Raw genomic sequence first — 12,880 nt, forward strand, 5'->3', positions numbered from 1 at the left:
CGAGAATCTGTGGAAAGAACTGAAAACTGCTGTTCACAAATGTTCTCCATCCAACCTCACTGAGCTCGAGCTGTTTTGCAAGGAGGAATGGGAAAAAATGTCAGTCTCTCGATGTGAAAAACTGATAGAGACATACCCCAAGCGACTTACAGCTGTAATCGCAGCAAAAGGTGGCGCTACAAAGTATTAACTTAAGGGGGCTGAATAATTTTGCACACCCAATTTTTCAGTTTTTGATTTGTTAAAAAAGTTTGAAATATCCAATAAATGTCGTTCCACTTCATGATTGTGTCCCACTTGTTGTTGATTCTTCACAAAAAAATACAGTTTTATATCTTTATGTTTGAAGCCTGAAATGTGGCAAAAGGTCGCAAAGTTCAAGGGGGCCAAATACTTTCGCAAGGCACTGTATATATTTAAATCTGTAATCCTCCAAGAAGCTAGCCAGAAACTCCAAGAAGCTAGCCTGAAACTAGCCAGAAGCTAATCCAGAAGCTAACCAGAAGCTAGTTCAGAAGCTAGTTAGCTCCTTTACTGGCAAATCGTTAGTATTCAGCTAACCACGGTTTGTGGCTAACCATCAGCTATCCTTTAGCTCGAAAATCTATCGCCAGTTCTGTACGGCGCAGCGCGGCTCGGAACGGAACATACCGGACCAATTTTTCTCTCCATGTCCCTGGATTTCGACTGCTCTCTGGACATTCATACCCGGATCTCACAGCTAGCTAGCTGCTATCCGTGTGACTATTGGCCTTCGTCGATTCCGGAGCAAACATCAATTATTCCGGAGCTAGCCAGCTCCATCAATCACTCCTGAGTTCCATCAATCACTCCTGGGCTGCAGTCACCTATCCGGACCCGTTTTACTGCCTACGCGGAGCCCCACCGGGCCTTCACAACTGGACTCACTCATGCTGCCAAACATACCCTTGTAAAACTGACCATCCTACCAATCCTCGACTTTGGCGATGTCATTTACAAAATAGCCTCCAATACCCTACTCAACAAATTGGATGCAGTCTATCACAGTGCAATCCGTTTTATCACCAAAGCCCCATATACTTCCCACCATTGCGACCTGTACGCTCTCGTTGGCTGGCCCTCGCTTCATACTCGTCGCCAAACCCACTGGCTCCATGTCATCTACAAGACCCTGCTAGGTAAAGTCCCCCCTTATCTCAGCTCGCTGATCACCATAGCATCTCCCACCTGTAGCACACGCTCCAGCAGGTATATCTCTCTAGTCACCCCCAAAACCAATTCTTTCTTTGGCCGCCTCTCCTTCCAGTTCTCTGCTGCCAATGACTGGAACGAACTACAAAAATCTCTGAAACTGGAAACACTTATCTCCCTCACTAGCTTTAAGCACCAACTGTCAGAGCAGCTCACAAATTACTGCACCTGTACATAGCCCACCTATAATTTAGCCCAAACAACTACCTCTTTCCCAACTGTATTTAATTTTTATTTATTTATTTATTTTGCTCCTTTGCACCCCATTATTTTTATTTCTACTTTGCACATTCTTCCATTGCAAAACTACCATTCCAGTGTTTTACTTGCTATATTGTATTTACTTTGCCATCATGGCCTTTTTTGCCTTTACCTCCCTTCTCACCTCATTTGCTCACATTGTATATAGACTTGTTTATACTGTATTATTGACTGTATGTCTGTTTTACTCCATGTGTAACTCTGTGTCGTTGTATCTGTCGAACTGCTTTGCTTTATCTTGGCCAGGTCGCAATTGTAAATGAGAACTTGTTCTCAACTTGCCTACCTGGTTAAATAAAGGTAAAATATATATATATTTTTTAAATGTGATTTCCCTGGTTAAATAATGAATAGAATAGAATAGGGATGTCGATATCAATGTGATGTCGATCTGAATGTGATTACCCAGTGTGCAAAACCTCGGAAGATCATTGCTGAAGACACTAACGTCCCACGAAGACACTAACGTCCCACGAAGACACTAACGTCCCACGAAGACTCTAACGTCCCACGAAGACTCTAACGTCCCACGAAGACACTAACGTCCCACGAAGACACTAACGTCCCACGAAGACACTAACGTCCCACGAAGACACTAACGTCCCACGAAGACACTAACGTCCCATGAAGACACTAACGTCCCACGAAGACACTAACGTCCCACGAAGACACTAACGTCCCACGAAGACACTAACGTCCCATGAAGACACTAACGTCCCAGGACCTGGGACAGGGTAACAAGGACCACCATGGCACTAGATTTTAATGTGTTTTTTAATCCTCAATCATTTTTTTTATATGAAATTGTACTGTATATTTTTCTAAAACATTTCTGAGCATGTGTTTGGGAAACTGGCCCATCTTAAAAGTTTACTTCCTTCTCCTCATTAAGCTCAAGGTGACTCACCTGTCCCTGGGCACCGCAGCCTCTCTCCTCTCCAGGGTGGAGAACACAGGAGGCAGCTCTCCTCCTCTCCAGGGTGGCTAACACAGGAGGCAGCTCTCCTCCTCTCCAGGGTGGAGAACACAGGAGGCAGCTCTCCTCCTCTCCAGGGTGGATAGCACAGGAGGCAGCTCTCCTCCTCTCCAGGGTGGATAACACAGGAGGCAGCTCTCCTCCTCTCCAGGGTGGATAACACAGGAGGCAGCACTCCTCCTCTCCAGGGTGGAGAACACAGGAGGCAGCTCTCCTCCTCTCCAGGGTGGCTAACACAGGAGGCAGCTCTCCTCCTCTCCAGGGTGGAGAACACAGGAGGCAGCTCTCCTCCTCTCCAGGGTGGAGAACACAGGAGGCAGCTCTCCTCCTCTCCAGGGTGGAGAACACAGGAGGCAGCTCTCCTCCTCTCCAGGGTGGAGAACACAGGAGGCAGCTCTCCTCCTCTCCAGGGTGGAGAACACAGGAGGCAGCTCTCCTCCTCTCCAGGGTGGAGAACACAGGAGGCAGCTCTCCTCCTCTCCAGGGTGGAGAACACAGGAGGCAGCTCTCCTCCTCTCCAGGGTGGATAACACAGGAGGCAGGACAGTCTTGTTGGTGGACAGGGGGAGTTTAGAGAGTGCCCCAGCCCTAGCTGCTCCTTGGCCCTGCGAGGGACAAAGCTGGTGGGGAAGTCTCGTCGTTGATGGCTCTGCCAGGCGGGTGTAACACTCCTTTACGATCTCCTTCCGGTAACAGTTCTGGTTCTGGGTGGTCAGGAGGTTTCTCATCCTCAGGTCTGCGGTTCTAGAATGCCCTTTACTGTTCTAGAATGCCCAGTACTGTTCTAAAATGCCCAGTACTGTTCTAGAATGCCCAGTACTGTTCTAAAATGCCCGGTACTGTTCTAGAATGCCCGGTACTGTTCTAGAATGCCCAGTACTGTTCTAGAATGCCCAGTACTGTTCTAGAATGCCCGGTACTGTTCTAGAATGCCCGGTACTGTTCTAGACAGTACCGGGCTGGTTGGTTCTACTGTTCTAGACTGTCCTGTACTGGGTGGCTGGCTTCAGAGTGGTGAGACTGACTGAAAGAGCAGTTTGACCTCTCTCTCTCAATTCAATTTCAATTTAAGGGGCTTTATTGGCATGGGAAACGTATGTTTACATTGCCAAAGCAAGTGAAATAAATAAACAAAAGTGAAATAAACAATACAAAATGTACATTAAACACTACACTTACAAAAGCTCCAAAAGAATAAAGACATTTAAAATGTCATACCATGTCTATATATAGTGTCGTAACAATATGCAAGTAGTTAAAATACAAAAGGGAAAATAAACATAAATATGGGTTGTATTTACAGTGGTGTTTGTTCTTCACTGGTTGCCCTTTTCTTGTGGCAACAGGTCACAAATCTTGCTGCTGTGATGGCACACTGTGGTATTTCACCCAGTAGATATGGGAGTTTATTGAAATCGGGTTTGTTATTGAATTCTTTGTGGATCTGTGTAATCTGAGGGAAATGTGTGTCTCTAATATGGTCATACATTTGGCAGGAGGTTAGGAAGTGCAGCTCAGTTTCCACCTCATGTTGTGGGCAGTGAGCACATAGCCTGTCTTCTCTTGAGAGCCATGTCTGCCTACGGCGGCCATTCTCAACAGCAAGGCTATGCTCACTGAGTCTGTACATAGTCAAAGCTTTCCTTAAGTTTGGATCAGTCACAGCGGTCAGGTATTCTGCCACTGTGTACTCTCTGTTTAGGGACAAATAGCATTCTAGTTTGCGCAGTTTTTTTGTTAATTCTTTCCAATATGTCAAGTAATTAAATTTTTGTTTTCTCATGATTTGGTTGGGTCTAATTATGTTGCTGTCCTGGGTCTCTGTGGGGTCTGTTTGTGTTTGTGAACAGAGCCCCAGGACCAGCTTGTTTAGGGGACTCTTCTCCAGGTTCATCTCTCTGTAGGTGATGGCTTTATTATGGAAGGTTTGGGAATCGTTCTCGCTCTCTCTCTCTCTGTGGCTCTCTCAATTTCAATTCAATTGACTTTATTGACATGGCAAGTTCATTAATACTTACATTGTCAAAGTATACATATAGAAAAAGACAAATATATATCTATTTATTTTTATATAAAATATTTCTATATATATAAAGAAATGGTGATATTAATAGTAATAATAGTAATAGTAGTAATGGACATGGGATTACCATTAACAACAACAACAACAACAACAATATTAATGAGAACAACAATACATTAAAGCCATGGTAGTAGACCAGTGTCAACATGACTGAGAAGACACATGACCTGGTAGTAGACCAGTGTCAACATGACTGAGAAGACACATGACCTGGTAGTAGACCAGTGTCAACATGACTGAGAAGACACATGACCTGGTAGTAGACCAGCGTCAACATGACTGAGAAGACACATGACCTGGTAGTAGACCAGTGTCAACATGACTGAGAAGACACATGACCTGGTAGTGGACCAGTGTCAACATGACTGAGAAGACACATGACCTGGTAGTAGACCAGTGTCAACATGACTGAGAAGACACATGACCTGGTAGTAGACCAGTCTCAACATGACTGAGAAGACACATGACCTGGTAGTAGACCAGTGTCAACATGACTGAGAAGACACATGACCTGGTAGTAGACCAGTGTCAACATGACTGAGGAGACACATGACCTGGTAGTAGACCAGAGTCAACATGACTGAGAAGACACATGACCTGGTAGTAGACCAGTGTCAACATGACTGAGAAGACACATGACCTGGTAGTAGACCAGTGTCAACATGACTGAGAAGACACATGACCTGGTAGTAGACCAGTGTCAACATGACTGAGAAGACACATGACCTGGTAGTAGACCAGTGTCAACATGACTGAGGAGACACATGACCTGGTAGTAGACCAGAGTCAACATGACTGAGAAGACACATGACCTGGTAGTAGACCAGTGTCAACATGACTGAGAAGACACATGACCTGGTAGTAGACCAGTGTCAACATGACTGAGAAGACACATGACCTGGTAGTAGACCAGTGTCAACATGACTGAGAAGACACATGACCTGGTAGTAGACCAGTGTCAACATGACTGAGAAAACACATGACCTGGTAGTAGACCAGTGTCAACATGACTGAGAAGACACATGACCTGGTAGTAGACCAGTGTCAACATGACTGAGAAGACACATGACCTGGTAGTAGACCAGTGTCAACATGACTGAGAAAACACATGACCTGGTAGTAGACACATGACCTGGTAGTAGACCAGTGTCAACATGACTGAGAAAACACATGACCTGGTAGTAGACACATGACCTGGTAGTAGACCAGTGTCAACATGACTGAGAAGACACATGACCTGGTAGTAGACCAGTGTCAACATGACTGAGAAGACACATGACCTGGTAGTAGACCAGTGTCAACAAGACTGAGAAGACACATGACCTGGTAGTAGACCAGTGTCAACATGACTGAGAAGACACATGACCTGGTAGTAGACCAGTCTCAACATGACTGAGAAGACACATGACCTGGTAGTAGACCAGTGTCAACATGACTGAGAAGACACATGACCTGGTAGTAGACCAGTGTCAACATGACTGAGAAGACACATGACCTGGTAGTAGACCAGTGTCAACATGACTGAGAAGACACATGACCTGGTAGTAGACCAGTGTCAACCTGATTGAGAAGACACATGACCTGGTAGTAGACCAGTGTCAACATGACTGAGAAGACACATGACCTGGTAGTGGACCAGTGTCAACATGACTGAGAAGACACATGACCTGGTAGTAGACCAGTGTCAACCTGACTGAGAAGACACATTACCTGGTAGTGGACCAGTGTCAACATGACTGAGAAGACACATGACCTGGTAGTAGACCAGTGTCATCATGACTGAGGAGACACATGACCTGGTAGTGGACCAGTGTCAACATGACTGAGAAGACACATGACCTGGTAGTAGACCAGTGTCAACATGACTGAGAAGACACATGACCTGGTAGTAGACCAGTGTCAACATGACTGAGAAGACACATGACCTGGTAGTAGACCAGTCTCAACATGACTGAGAAGACACATGACCTGGTAGTAGACCAGTGTCAACATGACTGAGAAGACACATGACCTGGTAGTAGACCAGTGTCAACATGACTGAGGAGACACATGACCTGGTAGTAGACCAGAGTCAACATGACTGAGAAGACACATGACCTGGTAGTAGACCAGTGTCAACATGACTGAGAAGACACATGACCTGGTAGTAGACCAGTGTCAACATGACTGAGAAGACACATGACCTGGTAGTAGACCAGTGTCAACATGACTGAGAAGACACATGACCTGGTAGTAGACCAGTCTCAACATGACTGAGAAGACACATGACCTGGTAGTAGACCAGTGTCAACATGACTGAGAAGACACATGACCTGGTAGTAGACCAGTGTCAACATGACTGAGAAGACACATGACCTGGTAGTAGACCAGTCAGTGTACCTAGTCAGTGTTTTCCTCAGTTACTATCAGTCACAGTGGTCAGATAGTCTGCCACCATGTACTGTCTGTTTAGAGCCAAATAGTATTGAAGTTTACTTTCCAATAGGTGATACATTTTTATTTTTGTTTTGTGATGATTTGGTTGGGCCAGATTTTCTGAGTGCTGTCCTGAGGCTCTATGGGGTTGGTTTGGGTTAGTGAACTGAGCCTCAGAACCAGCTGGCTGACTGCTGTCCTGAGGCTCTATGGGGTTGGTTTGGGTTGGTGAACTGGGCCTCAGAACCAGCTGGCTGACTGCTGTCCTGAGGCTCTATGGGGTTGGTTTGGGTTGGTGAACTGGGCCTCAGAACCAGCTGGCTGACTGCTGTCCTGAGGCTCTATGGGGTTGGTTTGGGTTGGTGAACTGAGCATCAGAACCAGCTGGCTGAGGGGACTCTTCTCTTGTTTCATCTCTTGACATTGTAGAGCTGTGTGATGGAATGTTTTGGGATCACTTGTTCTTAGATGGTTGTAAAATTTGATGTCTCTTTTTTCTATTAGAATGAGGAGGGTATTGGCCCCATTCTGCTCTACATGTGTAATTTGCAGTTTTTCTTTGCACTTGCAATACAGTCTTGCAAAACTCTGCATGCAGTATTTCGATTGGATGTTTGTCCCATTTGGTAAATTCATTATTAGAGATTGGACCCCATACTTCACTGCCATATAGAGCAATTGGTTCTAGAACTGATTGGAACATTTTGAGCCAGATTCTAATTGGAATTTTGATTTTGATGTTCCTTTTAATGGCATAGAATGCTCTTCTTGCTTTGTCTCTCAGCTCATTCACAGCCATGTGAAAGCTACCTGTGTTGCTGATATTTAGACCTAGATATGTGTCGTTTTTGGTGTGTTTTTATAGAACTGTGTCCAAATATAATTTATATTTGTCATCCTGATTTCCGGGCCTTTTTTGGAATATCATTATATTTGTTGTTTTTAAGGTTAACGGTCAGGCCCAGGTCTGACAGAACCTGTGAAGACGATCTAGGTGCTGATGTGACCCCTATTTAGTGGGAGACAGCAGCACCAGGTCATATGCGTACAGCAGACACTTGATTTCAGTGTTGTGTAGGGTGATACCAGGTGCTGCCGATTCTTCTAATGTTTTTGCCAATTCATTAATGTAGATGTTAAATAGTGTAGGACTTATTGGACAGCCCTGTTTCACTCCCCGTCCCTGAGAGAAGAAGTCTGTTGTTAACTCATTAATGTAGATGTTAAATAGTGTTGGACTTATTGGACAGCCCTGTTTCACTCCACGTCCCTGAGAAAATAAGTATGTTTGCTTGTTGCCAATTTTAACCGCACATTTGTTTTTAATGTACATTGATTTAATAACATCATATGTTTTTCCTCCAATACCACTTTCTATTAGTTTATAAAAAATACTTTTGTGCCAAATTGAATCAAGTGCTTTCTTGAAATCTACACAACACGAGTAGATTGTGCCTTTGTTTTGGTTGACTTGTTTGTCAATCAGAGTGTGGAGGGTGTAAATGTGGTCTGTTGTACAACAATGGTTTAGAAATCCAATCTGGCTTCTGCTCAGGACGTTGTGTTCCTCAAGGAAATGATGGTCTGCTATTTATGATACTGCAGAGAATTTTCCGCAAGTTGCTGTTAACGCAAATTCCTCTAATTATTTGGGTCAAATTTGACTCCATTTTTATAGATTGGTTCCAAATATCAGGGAAAATACCTGCAGTGAGGATAATGTTGAAGAGTTTGAGTATAGCCAATTTGAATTTGTGGTCTGTATATCTGATCATTTCATTTAAAATACCATCAGCACCACAGGCCTTTTTGGGTTGGAGAGTGCATAGTTTTTCCAATAATTATTCTTCTGTAATTGGAGTATCCACAGGATTCTGATAGTCTTTGACTGCTGATTCAAGCATTTGTAATTTTTCTTGTATATCTTTTTGTTCTGGGCTCTTTGTTATATTGCTGTGGAGTTTTGCAAAGTGATTTCTCCACATATCCCCATTTTGGATAGCCAATTCCTCATGATGAGGTTTGTTTAATTTATTCCAATTCTCCCAGAAGTGGTTTGATTCTATGGATTCCTCAATTCCATCCAGCTGATTTCTAATGTGCTGTTCCTTTTTTGTTATTCAGGTATGTTTGTATTGCTTCAGTGTCTCGCCATATTGAAGGCCTATATTCTTGTTGTCTGGTTCTCTGTGTTTTTGATTAGATATATTTCTCAATGACTTTCTTAGATTTTTGCAATCATTATCAAATCATTTTTCATTTTCTGTTATTTCTGGTTTGCTCTTGTGCCTCTTTAGATTAGACAAGGAGGCTAATTTGTCAAATATAAAGTTTATGTTCCAAACAGCCAAATGTACACCTTCATTGCTGAAGGAGAATGTTAATGCTAAAAAGTTGTCCAGGAGAGATTGTATTTTTTGGCAACTAATTGCTTTTTGGTAGATGTCTGTACTGTTTGCAATCCATCTATAGGCCTGTTTCGTACCATGTAATTTATTGGGCCGTGATGCTTCATGGTTGGGTTCTGCTCTTCTCAGATACACTGTGATTTTACTGTGGTCTGAGAGAGGTGTTAGTGGGCTGACTGTGAAGGCTCTGAGAGAGGTGTCAGTGGGCTGACTGTGAAGGCTCTGAGAGAGGTGTTAGTGGGCTGACTGTGAAGGCTCTGAGAGAGGTGTTAGTGGGCTGACTGTGAAGGCTCTGAGAGGTGTTAGTGGGCTGACTGTGAAGGCTCTGAGAGAGGTGTTAGTGGGCTGACTGCGAAGGCTCTGAGAGAGGTGTTAGTGGGCTGACTGTGAAGGCTCTGAGAGAGGTGTTAGTGGGCTGACTGTGAAGGCTCTGAGAGAGGTGTTAGTGGGCTGATTGTGAAGGCTCTGAGAGAGGTCTTAGTGGGCTGACTGCAAAGGCTCTGAGAGACTCTGGGTTTAGGTCAGTGATAAAGTAGTCTACAGTACTGCTGCCAAGGGATGATCTGTAGGTGTACCTACCAAAAGAGCCCCCTCAGCCTACCATTGACTATGTACAGACCCAGTGTTCGACAGAGCTTCACGAGCTGTACTCCATTTTTGTTTCTGTGGGAGTCTGTGGGGAGGGAAAGGTTGTTGCTTCCTGGTAGGTGTTTATCCCCATGACTGTTAATAGTGTCTTGTTCTTCTGCTGTTCTAGCATTCAGGTCTCCACAGACCAGTATGTTGCCTTGGGCCTGAAAGGGACTAATTTCCCCCTCTAGAATGGAGAAACTCTCTTCATTGAAGTAGGGTGACACTGAGGGGGGAATGTATGTGGCACAGAGGAAGATGTTTTTATCTGTAAAGATAGTCTCCTTATATGATTTTTAACCATATAAAGAATTCTCCTGTTTTGATCAATTTGATTGAATGAGTTAGTTCAGATTTATACCATATTAGCATTCCCCCCGAGTCTCTGCCCTGTCCCGAGTCTCTGCCCTGTCCCGAGTCTCTGCCCTGTCCCGAGTCTCTGCCCTGTCCCGAGTCTCCGCCCTGTCCCGAGTCTCTGTCCTGTCCCGAGTCTCCGCCCTGTCCCGAGTCTCTGCCCTGTCCCGAGTCTCTTCCCTGTCCCGAGTCTCTGCCCTGTCCCGAGTCTCTGCCCTGTCCCGAGTCTCCGCCCTGTCCCGAGTCTCCGCCCTATCCCGAGTCTCCGCCCTGTCCCGAGTCTCCGCCCTGTCCCGAGCCTCTGCCCTGTCCCGAGTCTCTGCCCTGTCCCGAGACTCTGCCCTGTCCCGAGTCTCTGCCCTGTCCCGAGTCTCTGCCCTGTCCTTAGTCTCTGCCCTGTCCCGAGTCTCTGCCCTGTCCCGAGTCTCTGCCCTGTCCTGAGTCTCTGCCCTGTTTGATTCCTTTTATTTTAGTGGGTAGTATGATTATCTCCCTATAACCTAGTGGACAGCCAGTGGAAACATCACCTCTGCACCATGTTTCCTGTAGTACTACAATATCAACATCATTAATTTCTTTCAGGAAGTCTGGGATTCTGCTCTTTAGCCCAAAAGCAGAGGACTTCAAACCTTGTACATTCCAACATGCAAGGTAAAAAGATTTCATAAAGTTTTTTTCTTTACCTTCAAAATGAGACAATCCAACAAGAACTATTAAAATAGGATTTTTCAATTAACGTAAACTCTTATTACGCAAATGTGATTTGTTTATCATTTAAGATAGCATTTATGTCATGCCACTTGGGTAGATGTAGTGTGAGGATGGTGGAGTTCTGGTGCTCATCTTACCATGACCCTCGGCCTATCACATGTGAGCATCCATGACCCTCGGCCTATCACATGTGAGCATCCATGACCCTCGGCCTATCACATGTGAGCATCCATGACCCTCGGCCTATCACATGTGAGCATCCATGACCCTCGGCCTATCACATGTGAGCATCCATGACCCTCGGCCTATCACATGTGAGCATCCATGACCCTCGGCCTATCACATGTGAGCATCCATGACCCTCGGCTTATCACATGTGCATCCATGACCCTCGGCCTATCACATGTGAGCATCCATGACCCTCGGCCTATCACATGTGAGCCTCCATGACCCTCGGCCTATCATATGTGAGCATCCATGACCCTCGGCTTATCACATGTGCATCCATGACCCTCGGCCTATCACATGTGAGCATCCATGACCCTCGGCCTATCACATGTGAGCCTCCATGACCCTCGGCCTATCATATGTGAGCATCCATGACCCTCGGCCTATCACATGTGAGCATCCATGACCCTCGGCCTATCACATGTGAGCATCCATGACCCTCGGCCTATCACATGTGAGCATCCATGACCCTCGGCCTATCACATGTGAGCATCCATGACCCTCGGCCTATCACATGTGAGCATCCATGACCCTCGGCTTATCACATGTGCATCCATGACCCTCGGCCTATCACATGTGAGCATCCATGACCCTCGGCCTATCACATGTGAGCCTCCATGACCCTCGGCCTATCACATGTTTTTATTTGATTTATTTCACCTTTATTTAACCAGGTAGGCAAGTTGAGAACAAGTTCTCATTTACAATTGCGACCTGGCCAAGATAAAGCAAAGCAGTTCGACACAAACAACAACACAGATTTACACATGGAGTAAACAAACATACAGTCAATAATAGTCTATATACAATGTGAGCAAATGAGGTGAGATAAGGGAGGTAAAGCAAAAAAGGCCATGGTGGCGAAGTAAATACAATATAGCAAGTAAAACACTTGAATGGTAGATTTGCAATGGAAGAATGTGCAAGGTAGAGATAGAAATAATGGTGTGCAAAGGAGCAAAATAAATAAATACAGTAGGGGAAGAGGTAGTTTGGGCTAAATTATAGATGGGCTATGTACAGGTGCAGTAATCTGTGAGCTGCTCTGACAGCTGGTGCTTAAAGCTAGTGAGGGAGATAAGTGTTTCCAGTTTCAGAGATTTTTGTTGTTCGTTCCAGTCACTGGCAGCAGAGAACTGGAAGGAGAGGCGGTCAAAGGAAGAACTGGTTTTGGGGTTGGCCAGAGAGATATACCTGCTGGAGCGTGTGCTAGAGGTGGGTGATGCTATGGTTTAATGTCACTCATTTCATTGGTGGGGGCTGGGCCAGTTGCTCCTCTCACAGCCTGTACGTAGCTCTGCCTGCTGGGCTGTGGCTCCTCCAAGTGTGGGTCTACGGTGGGGCGCAGGGGGTTGGGAGGCCTCGTCTGGGTGGCTCTGAAGCTGGGCTGGGGTGGTGGGCAATGAGGTTGGTGGTGCTGTGGTTGTTGCTGGGGGGTCCAGGGTGCTGGTCCGGGGTGGTGTCTCTGATCTCGGAGGGGTGGAGATTGCTCCTCTGTTCCTGGGTGGAGAGGTCGGGCTGCGGTTTAAATCGACGTCCTTGAGTCTTGGCAAGATGGAGACTGTTTCCCTGTACAGGTGA

The sequence above is a fragment of the Oncorhynchus kisutch genome, linkage group LG5 (genome assembly GCF_002021735.2).
Source record: "Oncorhynchus kisutch isolate 150728-3 linkage group LG5, Okis_V2, whole genome shotgun sequence".
In the NCBI taxonomy this organism is placed as follows: domain Eukaryota; kingdom Metazoa; phylum Chordata; class Actinopteri; order Salmoniformes; family Salmonidae; genus Oncorhynchus; species Oncorhynchus kisutch.